This window comes from Gymnogyps californianus, chromosome 23 (assembly GCF_018139145.2).
Source record: "Gymnogyps californianus isolate 813 chromosome 23, ASM1813914v2, whole genome shotgun sequence".
NCBI classification, from domain to species: domain Eukaryota; kingdom Metazoa; phylum Chordata; class Aves; order Accipitriformes; family Cathartidae; genus Gymnogyps; species Gymnogyps californianus.
In genome coordinates this window covers 1,874,763-1,886,334 of record NC_059493.1, presented here as the reverse complement: position 1 = coordinate 1,886,334, position 11,572 = coordinate 1,874,763, and positions in this window count along the sequence as shown.

Genomic DNA, 11,572 nt, shown 5'->3' with positions numbered 1-11,572 from the left:
GCCGGCGCTCAGCTGGACTTCGGCTGCCCAGCCAGGCTGGGTCGGCGCCTGTGGCAGCATCGCTCGGCTGCACGCAGCCCCGGCCCAGCCCACACCACGCCTGCCTGGGAGCGGCATCTCTGGGATGCTGCTGTGCCGGGGTGAAGCCTTGGCACGGGCAAAGCACTGGCTGCAGGGCCGCAGGCTGGCTCCCCAGCGCTCTCCTTGCCCAGAGGTTTCTCTGCTATCAGCATCGACCCAAACTGGCTTTTTCCTTCCTTGGTTGCATCTCAACAGCACTGTAATATCCCCCATCCGCTGCTACTTGGCTGCTTTTCTGATAGCGATGAAGGGAAATGCATCCTTCAGAAACCCCTGCCTGCCAAACTGCCCAAGCACCATCTCACTCACGGAGGAGAGGACCAGCTCCAGGGCCAGAGATGCTCAGGGCACCCACAGTCACACTGCGCTCTGCCCACAGACACGGCATTTAGGAGACCTAGCAGGAGCTGTATCGAGCAAGCTTAGCCAGGGAGAGGAAAACACCTTGAGCAGCTCCTCCTGTCCCCTGCACCGAGCTGCTTCGCAGCAACGGCTCGCCGAGAAACCAGCGCTGGGAGCCGGGCAGGGCCCAGCCCCTCCAGCCGGGGCAGCGAGCTCTGCTACCCTGCAATTGCCAAATACCAAGGAGCTCATTAAGACATCACATGATATTTTATTGTCTGCGGACAACAATTGGGGCAGACAGTTGCACGGCGCTGTTTGCAGCAGTTAGGCGCATCCCCAGACTGGTGGCCCTCCAGGACAGGCTCCCACTGCCACCCCCAGCTCCCCCAGGGCTGCCTGGGGCAGGGGGAGAGGGGAGGTGGAAGGGAAGGATGCTCAGTGCTCTGCATCCCCTTGGGCGCTCCCGGCACAAAGCTGCAGCCTTCCCCATGCTGCTCTTCTGCCAGAGCCGCCAGGCAAAGGGCTGAACCATCCCTCTGAGAAACCTGTTGCCCGAGAGAGAGCTGCCGGGTTTGGTTCACGCAGCCTGGGCTCATCACCGGGGAAGCGCCCTGGGCAGCTCTGGCAGGCGGTTCAGCCCCACGGTAACTCACTGCGGCAGATAATCCATCGCAGAGGGCCTGCAGCCTTGTCTTGCCTTCAGCCCAAGGGGGAGGCTCTTTAATTTGCTTGGAGGCGAGCAGCGTGCCCTCGGAAGCACGGCGTGGATCAGCCGTCCACGAGGACAATTATTCACTGCAGTGTATCTCCTGTACCAGGCGGGCTTGACTTCTGGCCCCCGATTGATTTGCAGAGGGAAATTAATTATGTTTGTTTGACATTGCCCCTCTTGCACTGAAGCTGAGCTGGTGTATGAATGTCACACTGCTCCAGCTGGGCTCTCTCGCAGGGCTGTGATGTTTAATAAGCTGTCCCAGGAGACATCCAGCACTTCCCATTAGCTGCACTGATGCTCTACTTGTCCCGAGGCTGTGCCCACACACCCAGGCAGCCTCAGAGACCCGAGGATGGAGCGCTTCAACCCTGGGTTCGCTCCCTATGAGGGGGAAAAGGGCCCGGGCTCTCTGGGGGGCAGTGGCTGCTAAGCTGCCCTGGTGACATGAGATCCGGAGATGCTGATGGCTGCCCAGGACAGCCGCTATCTCAAGAGCCGGGGCAGGGACAGGGCACTGCCCGTCCCCTTGGCTCTCCACCCTGAGAAAGTCTCCTGCTATCCTTGAATCAGGCCCAAAAGATCTCCAGGGGTAGATAAAGGTGCTGAAGTCGATCAGAGTAATAACAGCAACCTCCTCTGGCTGTTATCTTGCCTTAGCAGGAGGAGGAAGCTCCAGATAACAAATGTCTGTAATTTACAGCATTTATAGCGATACAGGCAAAGAGCAAAAGACAAATCACTTGGGCAGATCTCCTCTGGCCCTCGAGGACACGCTCCTTTATCGCACCCCTGCAGCGGCACCCGCAGAGCCCAGCCCGGGTGCCGGCCCAGGGGGGCTGCTGCAGCCCCTCTCCTTGCTGGGAACTGGGGACATGGGGACAGGTCCCTCGAGCTGGTGGGATCAGTGCAAGTTTCCAGGGGCAGCAAACAGCCCGGGCTGCCGCAGAGATCTGTTCGGCTGCGGGATTTGCCTCTCCGGCTCTCGGACTCCCGTGCAGGCTAGGGCCGAGGATGGTGCTGCCTGCTCTTCCTCCCCAGGGCCGGACGCATTTTGCCTTCTTGTTGCTGCAAAGAATCTGCCACTTGCATAATCTGATAATAGCGTTTTCTGCACACTGTCATTTAGGAGCCCAATGGCAGCTCCTTTCATCAGGAGAAAGGCTGTAATTATGTGTCATTACCCATGGGCTATGATTTTTCTCCCACTACCTAGAGCTGTTTTTTCTTTCAAGCAACACTTGGATATTTATAGTGAAAAAAGCCACAGCCAGGAACAAAACAACCGGGATGAGGACTTTCCCCTGCAAGGGTACAAAATGAAAGCAATGCAAAGAAAACTCTAACAGGTTCAGAGCCTGGAAGGAAGGAAGGACCCAAGCAGTTGGGTCCTTGTGTTGTTTCCCAGGTTCTGATGAGTGAGGGATCCAGTGGATCCACTCCCTAGAGCTGGTCTCACAGATGCTGCTTTGCAAAGCTCAGCGTAAGGACAGGAGGCAGAGGCACCGGCTGGGCTGGGAGGGAGGAAGGCCAGAGCGGGATGGAGGGGGTGGTTGCGGCTGCACTGATGGAAGTGCTCCACGGCACAGCCACGCTGCCTCCCCATCCTCCTCCACCTCATCCGGGGCCTTGGATCCCCTGGATTTGGAAGCAAGGTGCTTGGTGCAGGGCTCTCCCCATTGCCAGACATGGGAAGAAGGAAGTTTTTTGGGAGTCTTTGCACCCTGAAGGACAAGACACGGACACAGAGGGCAGGAGGAGCTCTGTGCTGCCTGCGGTGGCAGCAGGGCCTGGGATGCAGGCAGCAGGTCCTGCCCAGCTGGTCTAGGGCCAGGACCTCGCCGCATCCAGGCAGCCTGGCACCCAGCCTGGCAGCAACCTGGCCCCCGGGATCTGCAGCCCCTTTCAGAGGAGCTTCCTAGGCACATCTGAATATTTCGGTAGCCAATTTTCCCTGGGCTCCCCGCACAGGCTGCCGGTCCCCTTTAACGCGGGGAGTTTTCTCCCAGTTCGCAGGCTGCTTCCTGTCTAGACAGCCCCGGAGAAGCCGCTGTATTTATAGACCAGGGCAGAGAGCTGTGCCCGCTTGCTTTGCCAAAGCCACATGAGCCTGATGCTGCTGGTGAGGCCGGACGAATATGCCTCCCACACGCTGGAAACAGGAGGAGGAGGAAGGCAAAGCAAACCACAGACAGACCCTAAACTCTCTAACCCCCTCCAGATTGCAAACAGCTCCTCTCGCCTTCCCGTCCGGGACCGCTGGGCTCCTCTTGCCCTTTCCCTGCTTCTGGAAACAGCCAAGCTTCTCCATCCCTCCCTGGAAGAGCATCACTCCCAAAGAAGAGCCACTGTTCCCATTGGACCGATGCACGCTCTGCCCAGAGCACCTTCCCCAAGCACCGCCGGAGCACGCCTGTCCTCCCCCACCACGGCTGCCCCTCCTCCGGGGCCAAGCCCCCGTCAAGCTGCCCTACACCACACACCTCCAGGGTCACAGGCTCTCGCTGCTCCTGCAGCAGCTCTGCAGCTTCCCCGGCTGCAGCCTGGCCCTGCGCAGGAGCCTGAGGGTTGGAAACGCTCCTTTGGGATCACAGGTGCTGGAAACCTCCACAGACACCTGAGGGTCATGGCTGGGCCCAAAGGCACCCTTCTAGGGGTGCCTCCAGCAAGGAGAAACACCCTGTCCCTGCTCACCGAAGAGCATTAAGCTAGAAGGAGCCCCTGGTGATTATATTCAGTGTTTCCCAGCTCATTTCTTGCACCAGCTGCTTTCAAAACCCTTCCTGCCTTGCTCACCCTGCCCTGAGCAACCCCATCCTCTGCAACAGCCCATCCTCCCCATCACCTTCCCCAGGTCCTTGGAGACCTGCCCAGACCCACCACCCTCGCTGGCTGGAGAGCCACCAGGCAGGGCTGCAGCACGTGTCCACGCAGCCGAGGTTTGCTCCCAGCCAAGGGGAAGGAAGGTCCCCACGCCGGCCCCGAGAGCGGTCCCTCCGACCCCGCTGCCGCTCCCGCAGCAGGGACCTGCCATCCCCCAGCCAGCGAGGGATGAGCCCCGGCTGCCCCTGGATCCCACAGCTCCCGCGGTGGCTGCAGCCGTGACTTGTCATCCCTTGTCATCCCCGGGTTTCCTGCGGGCAGGGCAGGCGGTAAGGAGGCCGGAGGCTGCCATATCACATTTCCCATCACACAGGAATGTAAACACAGGAGCAGGGTTAGCCCCTTGGGAGGGGCGGCAGAAGATGCACGCCTGCTCCCGCATCCCCGAGACACAGCTCCAGCCCCCCTCGTCCCTGCCCTCGCCTGCAGCATCCCTGGCAGTCCCCAGGTAGGCAGAGGAACGGCATGGTACCTCCAGCTAGAGGTGACGTGGTCACCAAGCCTCCCCAGGCCCTTACCCGGATCCACAGGTTTTGAGAGCACCCGCAGTGCTAGGGCAGGCAAGTGGTATAGACAGCGAGAGCGCAAGAGCTGCACAGTGCCTAAAAGCTTCTCCAATTAGACTCTTATTGATTAATTCCTTCAGGCTTCATCTGTAGGGGTAGGAAGCATCCTCTGGTACGCTCATCGCCAATATTTGACTTTAAAATATTTACCCTTCTCTTTGCTGATGGGCTGTGATTTCCAAGAAGGCTTTAAAGCCTGTTTTAACTGTTTGGTGCTAAAGGACACAGAGCACAGCCTGGCTCAGAAGGTGGCCCCGACAGAGGTTTCTGGCCGGCTCACAGGGAGCTGTTGCAGAGGGGTTTGGTGACCAAAGGGTGGGAGCTCCCGTCCCTGCTGCTGAGCACTGAGAAGGTGACACTGGGGGGACTTGGCCAGGCGGGCTGCAGAGATGTGATGTGTAAAGCCCCTTCAGTTTGCCCTGCCTCCATGCAGGCAGTGGAAGGGGCTCTGTGCACGAGGAATTAGAGGAACAGAAGCCGAACCGGGTTTCCAGGAAGCTTCCCCATGATGGATTTATAGGCACGGTGCCCTTTTTACAGGAGTTCACGCTGAAAACAAGCTGCAGATGCTCTCCTTGGGGTCTCCAGCAACGAGCCCAGATTTACTGCTGCCGTCTCGCAGCGAGCACTGGACGGCAGCTGCGCTCCGGGCCGGGGGGTCGGTGGCTGCGCCCGCTGCTCCCAGCGCTGCAGCTACTGGGGACGGCTTCACAGAGCTGAGCTCCAGCTGATCGCACTGCCCAGGGCAGCCCCCCATGTCTGTCCCCCTTAGCAGCCGTGTCCCCACGCTGGGAGTGTGACCACTGCAGCCGCTGCCGCCGAGTCCAGGCACCGCCATGGAGCACAAGGGTCTGTCTGTGCAGAGCCAAGCCCCGTGCCGGGGGGCAGAGGTTTTCCCTGTTGTTCCTGAGAGACCTCAAGGTCAGGCGTTTGCAGGGAGAGTGTGCCGGGCGGCTGCAGGGTCGGATTCGGCACGTTGAGGGGGGCCCTTCGCCCGGGGGTGTCTGTCTGCTCCCATCAGAGGAGCCGGGTCTGCCAGGCAGACTGCAAACGTCACGGAGTCCTCGGGCTGCGCTTTTCCTTATTCGCCAGGGAATTACCGCAGGGCTCCACGCCTAACGCGGCACTGGGAAATCTCAGCTTGAGTGTTAAACTGAGACTTGCAAGACACTGCTTCTGAGCAGCCCTTACCCCCGGCAAACCGTCCCTCCGTCCGTGGCTCTGCCCAGCCTGAAGCACTCATCCCCCGGCCCCAGCATGCCGCAGGGCTGTGACAACCAAGCAGCCGTGGTGGCACGGCCCTGCAGGGAAACACCTCCCCGAATTCCCCAGGGAGCTCGGTGGCTCTGGGAGCCCGTGGCCGAGCCATTGGCTTGTGTAGCCGCATGCACCGCGCGCGGTGGAGGCGAGAGTGGGGCAAGCTTGGCCGGGGAGGGAGCCCCGCGCGGTCCTGCCTGGCCGGCCGGCGCTTCCCTGGCTGGTTTGGGCAGAGGACAAAATGCAGGCTCTGTGCAGGGCTGCACGTGGGGGAGGCAGGTGATGCTCCAGCCTCTCAAGATGCAAACCGCCCTCGTCGCAGCAGCCTGAGCGACGTGAGGGGCGACCCTGTTGCAGCGGGGTGTCAGCCCGGCTGCTGACCCGCTGCGGCCTTGTCTCCGGCAGCTCTGCGTGCCGGGCTGCGGCACCGCGGCTCTTCAGAAACGGTGACCCCTGGCTACGCCCTGTTCAGTAACAAAGGCAAATTCATGCTGAATAACCATGCAAATCACTAGCCCAGGAGCCTGGAGCAGTGCCCATGCGAGGAGCTCGCTCAGTTGACAGAGTCGCTGGGCAAAACGGTCCCTACCCTCTAGCTGGGCAATTCCCAGCCCGGACAATCATCTCCCTCTTTGTGTGTTGTAACAACCTGCCGATGCCAAGTGGCCCAAACCTTCCTGTGGACGCTCCCCCGGGCCTCCTGGCCACAGCTCTGCAAGACACCAGGCCACCTTGGGTGACAGGGCACGCGGGGACAGCTCCTGCCAAGCCCGGTTCCCACGGCTGCCCGTCCTGCCCGGGGGCTTTGCTTCTCCAGAGTCACCCATTCCACCGCTCGCCTGCCCAGCTACGGGGCTGCCCAGCTGCCGGTGCCCCGATCTGCCCTGGCACAGCTGCAGGGGGGCCAAAACATGGAGCCGATGCTGGGAGCAGTGGTGACAGCCAAAGCCTGTCCCCGTGTCCCCGCGCTCCCATGGCAGCCGGAGGTGCAGCCACCCGGGGTTGCAGCATTGTCCGTGGTGCACTGGGTCCTGCTGGACCCGTGCGAGCTCTGCAGCCCTCCCTGCCCAGCTCCGTCCCTCCTCGGCCGTGGGGGCTCACCCTGTGCCCAGCCGCGGGGTTTCGGGTGGCCCTGGGGACCGGGAGCTCCACTGGCGCTGTGTGCGCGTGGACCCCAATGCTTGGAAGCTCTTCCCTGAAACGCCTGGGAACAGGCTTCATCCCAAACCGGTACTTCCCGCGCTCCGGCCATGCGGCGAGCAGCTGCAGCCCCAGGCAGGAGGAAACGCTGAGCCGCTGGCAACTCTCAGAAATTCCCCAAACGTGCTGTTTTGTCCTGTGGGGACCGGCGCAGCGCGGTGCAGGCGGAGGCAGGGGAGAAGCCACTGAAAGGGTCCTTCGAGCACGCTGAGCACTGGGGCAGGGCTTGCAAAGTCCCCTGCCTGCCCCGTCATAGCTCCGTCACCTCCATCACTGTCCGGCAGGCTACAAAGCTGGATAAGGAAGGAAAGACCCTGAGGCTGGGGCCGGGAGCATCCTGCCTGCCCTGCCTGCCCTGCCTGCCCTGCCTGCATGCGGAGCTGACAGCGCGCTGGGTAAACTAAGGAGATTAGCGCTGGGATTGGAGCTGGTGTGAAAAATGACTCCCATTTTGAATGGATAAAGCTGCTTTTCTCTCCTGTGCGCTGGGACCGCAGAAGCAGATTCAAAGTTTAATCCCTTCCGCCTGATCCTTCTCGTTAGACATAATGTAATTAACGGGACGGCGAGGAGCTGCAAAGCTGTTTGTGCTCCAGGGTCACGTCGGAGAACAACAGGGCACCAACTGCCGCTGGGGCAGGGCGGCCGGCGGAGGAATTTGGGGGACGTGGGGCACACGGAGCCTCCGTACAGAGGGCACGCGGCACGGGAGGCAGCGGCCGCGGCGGCGCCTGCCAAGGGCTGCAGGAGCTGAACGAGGAGCTGACCCCGCGCTCATTAAGAGGAGGACCGGGGGCTGCCCCACAGAGCCCCCGCATGCTGTGAGCCGGGGCGGCCGCAGGAGCTGCGTGCATCCCTGCCTGCACCCAGCCTGCCGCAGTCCTGCCGTGCTCCTGTGCTCTCCCGGAGACCTGGGCTGCGGCAGCGCTGGGTGCATCAGCATGTGTCTGGGCCCGTGCCAGCAGCCTCCGTCCCCACCCGAGGTATGGATAGCTGGGGACCGGAGGGTCTCTGGCATCCCGTGGCGCAGAGGTCGCTCCCCCCACCCCGGGCAGAGGGACCGTGGTGCTGCCGGCTGGGAGAAAGAGCCACCTGCGAGCCCGAAGGCATCGCCCCCCGAGCCCCCGGCACACCATCCCGCTGCTGCATCTTGGCAGGCGGCTGCTGGGCTGGACCATCAAACCCTCCTGGGGCTGGGCTGGGGGTCCCGGCACCAAGGGCCCCTCGGGGGGGATGGAGTGCCCTCTCTCCCCCTCAACAAAACAAGGGGGAAAGGTCCGGACTCGGCAGGGAGCCCCCGGCCCCCCTGGGCTGCCCCCATCGCACCGGCCCCTCCCCACCTGTCACCCGCCGACTCCGTGGCCCCACTGGAATAAAAGGGCCCATTTATTTGAGGCGTGCTAAATAACTCGGCGCGGCCCCGCTGCCCTGGCTGAAGACACCCCTGGCTGTCCTCAGGAATGCTCCCGGGGTGCCAGCTCCAAAGGCAGCTGTGGTGGGCCTTAGATCTTTATGGCCAGTAAAGGGGTCCGTGGCTAATTTATGCCCCTCCTATAATTTACAGCCTCTTTACAGCTGCTGTAAAATGACCTATAAATCACGGGCAACATCATAGGCCAGAGACAAAGCCCCCGCATCGTCACCTGCCAGCTGGCCCCGAGCAGGGAGCGGTGGCTGTCCAGGGACGGAGAGGGGCTGAGCCCGCGGCAGGTACATCCACGCTGCAGCCAGGCACTGGGAGCACTGGTCGGGGTTTATAGCTGCAACCCAGGGACCTGGGCAAGAGGGGGGTGGCTGGAGGCGTTGCAACACGAACAGCCCAAGGTCTTGTCCGCCTGCACTGTGCCATCGTGCAGGGGCACGCGGTGCCTCTGGGTGCTGCAGCTGCATCCCACATGGTGCTGGCCACGGGCTTCCCAGCCGGGGCTCCCAGGGTGGCCCAGGGTGCAGGGCAGTGGGTTTGATTCCTTGGCTGCAAAGGTGAGGCCATTTGTCCCCTCATCTATGCAGCTCAGGCAGCAGCGTGGGCTCGTGGCGAGCGCGATGCTCCTTGGTTTGCAGCCCCGAGAAGGCGCACGGGTCCGGCCCCCGCAGCCCGGCGCTGCACGGCACGTGGAGCATCACAGCCAAAAACCAGCGCTCGTCCCACCCTGCCCTGTCCTACAGCCCCGACGCGTGGGACTCAGGCTGCGGCACTCGTTAGCACCGCTCCTCATTTGCCCAGATGCTCTGCTGGCTGGGGGCCAGCGGCTCCCCATCCTCCCATGGCTGCCTTGGGGACCCCGTTCAGGATGGGGCCCCCGCCGACCGCCCCCGGGGCAGGGACGGCAGATGCGGCGTCGAGGGTCACTCGGGTCCTCGCTGGGTCCCGGGGTGGGACCGAAGGGAAACTCGGTGGCTTCGCGCGGAGGTGCTTGCGGAGGCTTTTGCTCCCAGTGCGCCGCAGAAAGGGCTGACTCAAACGATGGTGGGGAGGAAGCAAAAACCCCCAAAGCCACGGCATCCGAGCTGGCAGGAGGTGGTTTGCGCTTGGGCCTGAGCAAAGGCTCTGAACTCCGCTCTGCCTCTTCCCACAGAGGCAGCAGCCTGTGTTGGCTTTGGCAGGGCCGGGGTTTCTGTTGCGCAAATCCCCGGGGAGGAGGGGGCTCAGCTGCGGGGGTGTCGCGTTCCCGGCACAGTGGCTGCCTTTGTGCCCAGGTGTAAGGGCAGAGCAGGTGCTGCCGGGGCACCCCCCGTCCTGGCATTCAGCATTTGCTAACGCTAAACCTTCCCGGGGCCGGTGCTGTGCAAGCCCTGCGTCTGCCCGTGGCTCCGGGGTGCTGCGGCCCCAGGGCAGCCGTGCCCCTCGCCGGGGGGATCCCGTAGGATGCCGTGGGGAGGGGAGCTGGGGCAGGGGGTTACCCGCAGCTCTGCCCCTCGCCGGGGCAGGTGCCGCACAGCCGGGCTCGGCCGCTCTGCCCCGCGCCGCCTCCCGTGTTTATTTAAACTTCCTCCAACCCCTACGTCCGCTCCTATTTTTGCCAGGCGATGGGTCCGTGACCCTGGAGCGCAGCCACAGGGCTGGGTCTGTGTCCTCGGCTTGCACCTATGCCCCGTTCCTAAAAACCGGGCTTGGCACTGGTCCCCCTCCTTGCCCGGGCTTTAAATAGCAATCCTGCTCAGCTGTGTTTCTGTATATATATGTATGTATTTATATACACCAATTACAAACTACAACAGCGTGCAGGAAAACACAGGTGGTATTTTTAGGTGACAAACGTCCTAAAGGGACAATGGCCCAAGTGGACATCTGGTGTGACGAGCCTGGAGGCACCTGGCTGCTGCCCGGGGGGGTTTGACCCCAGGTTGTATAAAGAAACAGAGGATGGGGGGGTCCTCCCAGGCCTGGGGAGAGCGGGGACCAGCGGTGCTGGTGGCTGGAGGGACAATCGGAGTGCCCAGCGTGGGACCGGCCCCTCTGCCCCCTGCCCACCCCTCCTGTCAGGCCATGCAGGCACGGCGCGGCCGTCTGAGCTTCCAGGGCTTGATGAAGGCTCCTGCTGCAATGCCGTTACCGGGGGCGTTCAGGAGAAGTAACGCTATTACCGAGCTGCAGCGTGCGCGCTTTGCTGGCCGGGGAGTAGGAACTAGACCAGGAATAGCACTGCCAACGAGGCGGGGGCGAGGACCCCCAATGCACCCCACCACGCTGCAGGCAGGGTCCCCTGCTGTGCCCAGCGCTGTGCGGGCGATGGAGCGGGCTCAGGCTCCGCAGAGATGTCCTGCCCGGCGCAGGCACCCGGCTCCTCCTGGCCCGGCTGGTGCATGCCTCACACCGAAGCTCTCTGGCAGCAATGCTGAAACCAGCGGCGGCGGGAAGAGGGGAGCGGTTTTGCTCTCAATTGCAAGACCACGGAAATATTAGGTGGGCAGGAGGGGACTGCCCGGGGACGTGTCCTGCTCTCTCCAGCCGCAGCAGACCGCGGCCGCATCCGGAGCACAGGGCAAGTCCGGGTGCCACGACGCCCCGCCGCACCCTCGCACCAGCACGGTGGGAAGCGGTGGGGAGGAGTGGTCTGGGGCAAGGGCTGCTGGGGTGAAGATGCTGGTAAGCATCTGGGGCTGGGCTACGGAGCACATTTCTGAAATGTTTTAGGTTATTCTGGTTAAAAAACAACAAACCAGAAAGTGAAATTTTATCTGCAAGAGAGAATGTGAGGTTTCAGTAAAAAAATCTGTAGATTTTCTGTTCTGCTTTGTTTTGACAAAAAGGCCAGCTCTGCGTGAAAACCTCTCGGTGCCTTCCTGCTGCTGCCGTACCTGCAGCAGACGCCTCATCCTGCTGTGCCGGGAGCCTCCGGCACACGGCTGACCAACCGGCTCAGCCCTGGACCCTGCTGCCCCAGACCCTCGGCTCGGCGCAGCTGCCCCACGACCCCCCCTTTCCCCCCCGGCCTGGCTGGGCTGAGCCGCTGCACCCGCGTCACTGCTTCCCCCGGCACGGCACAGCAATTATCTCTTGGTTACTGTGGCTTTGCACAAACGCTTG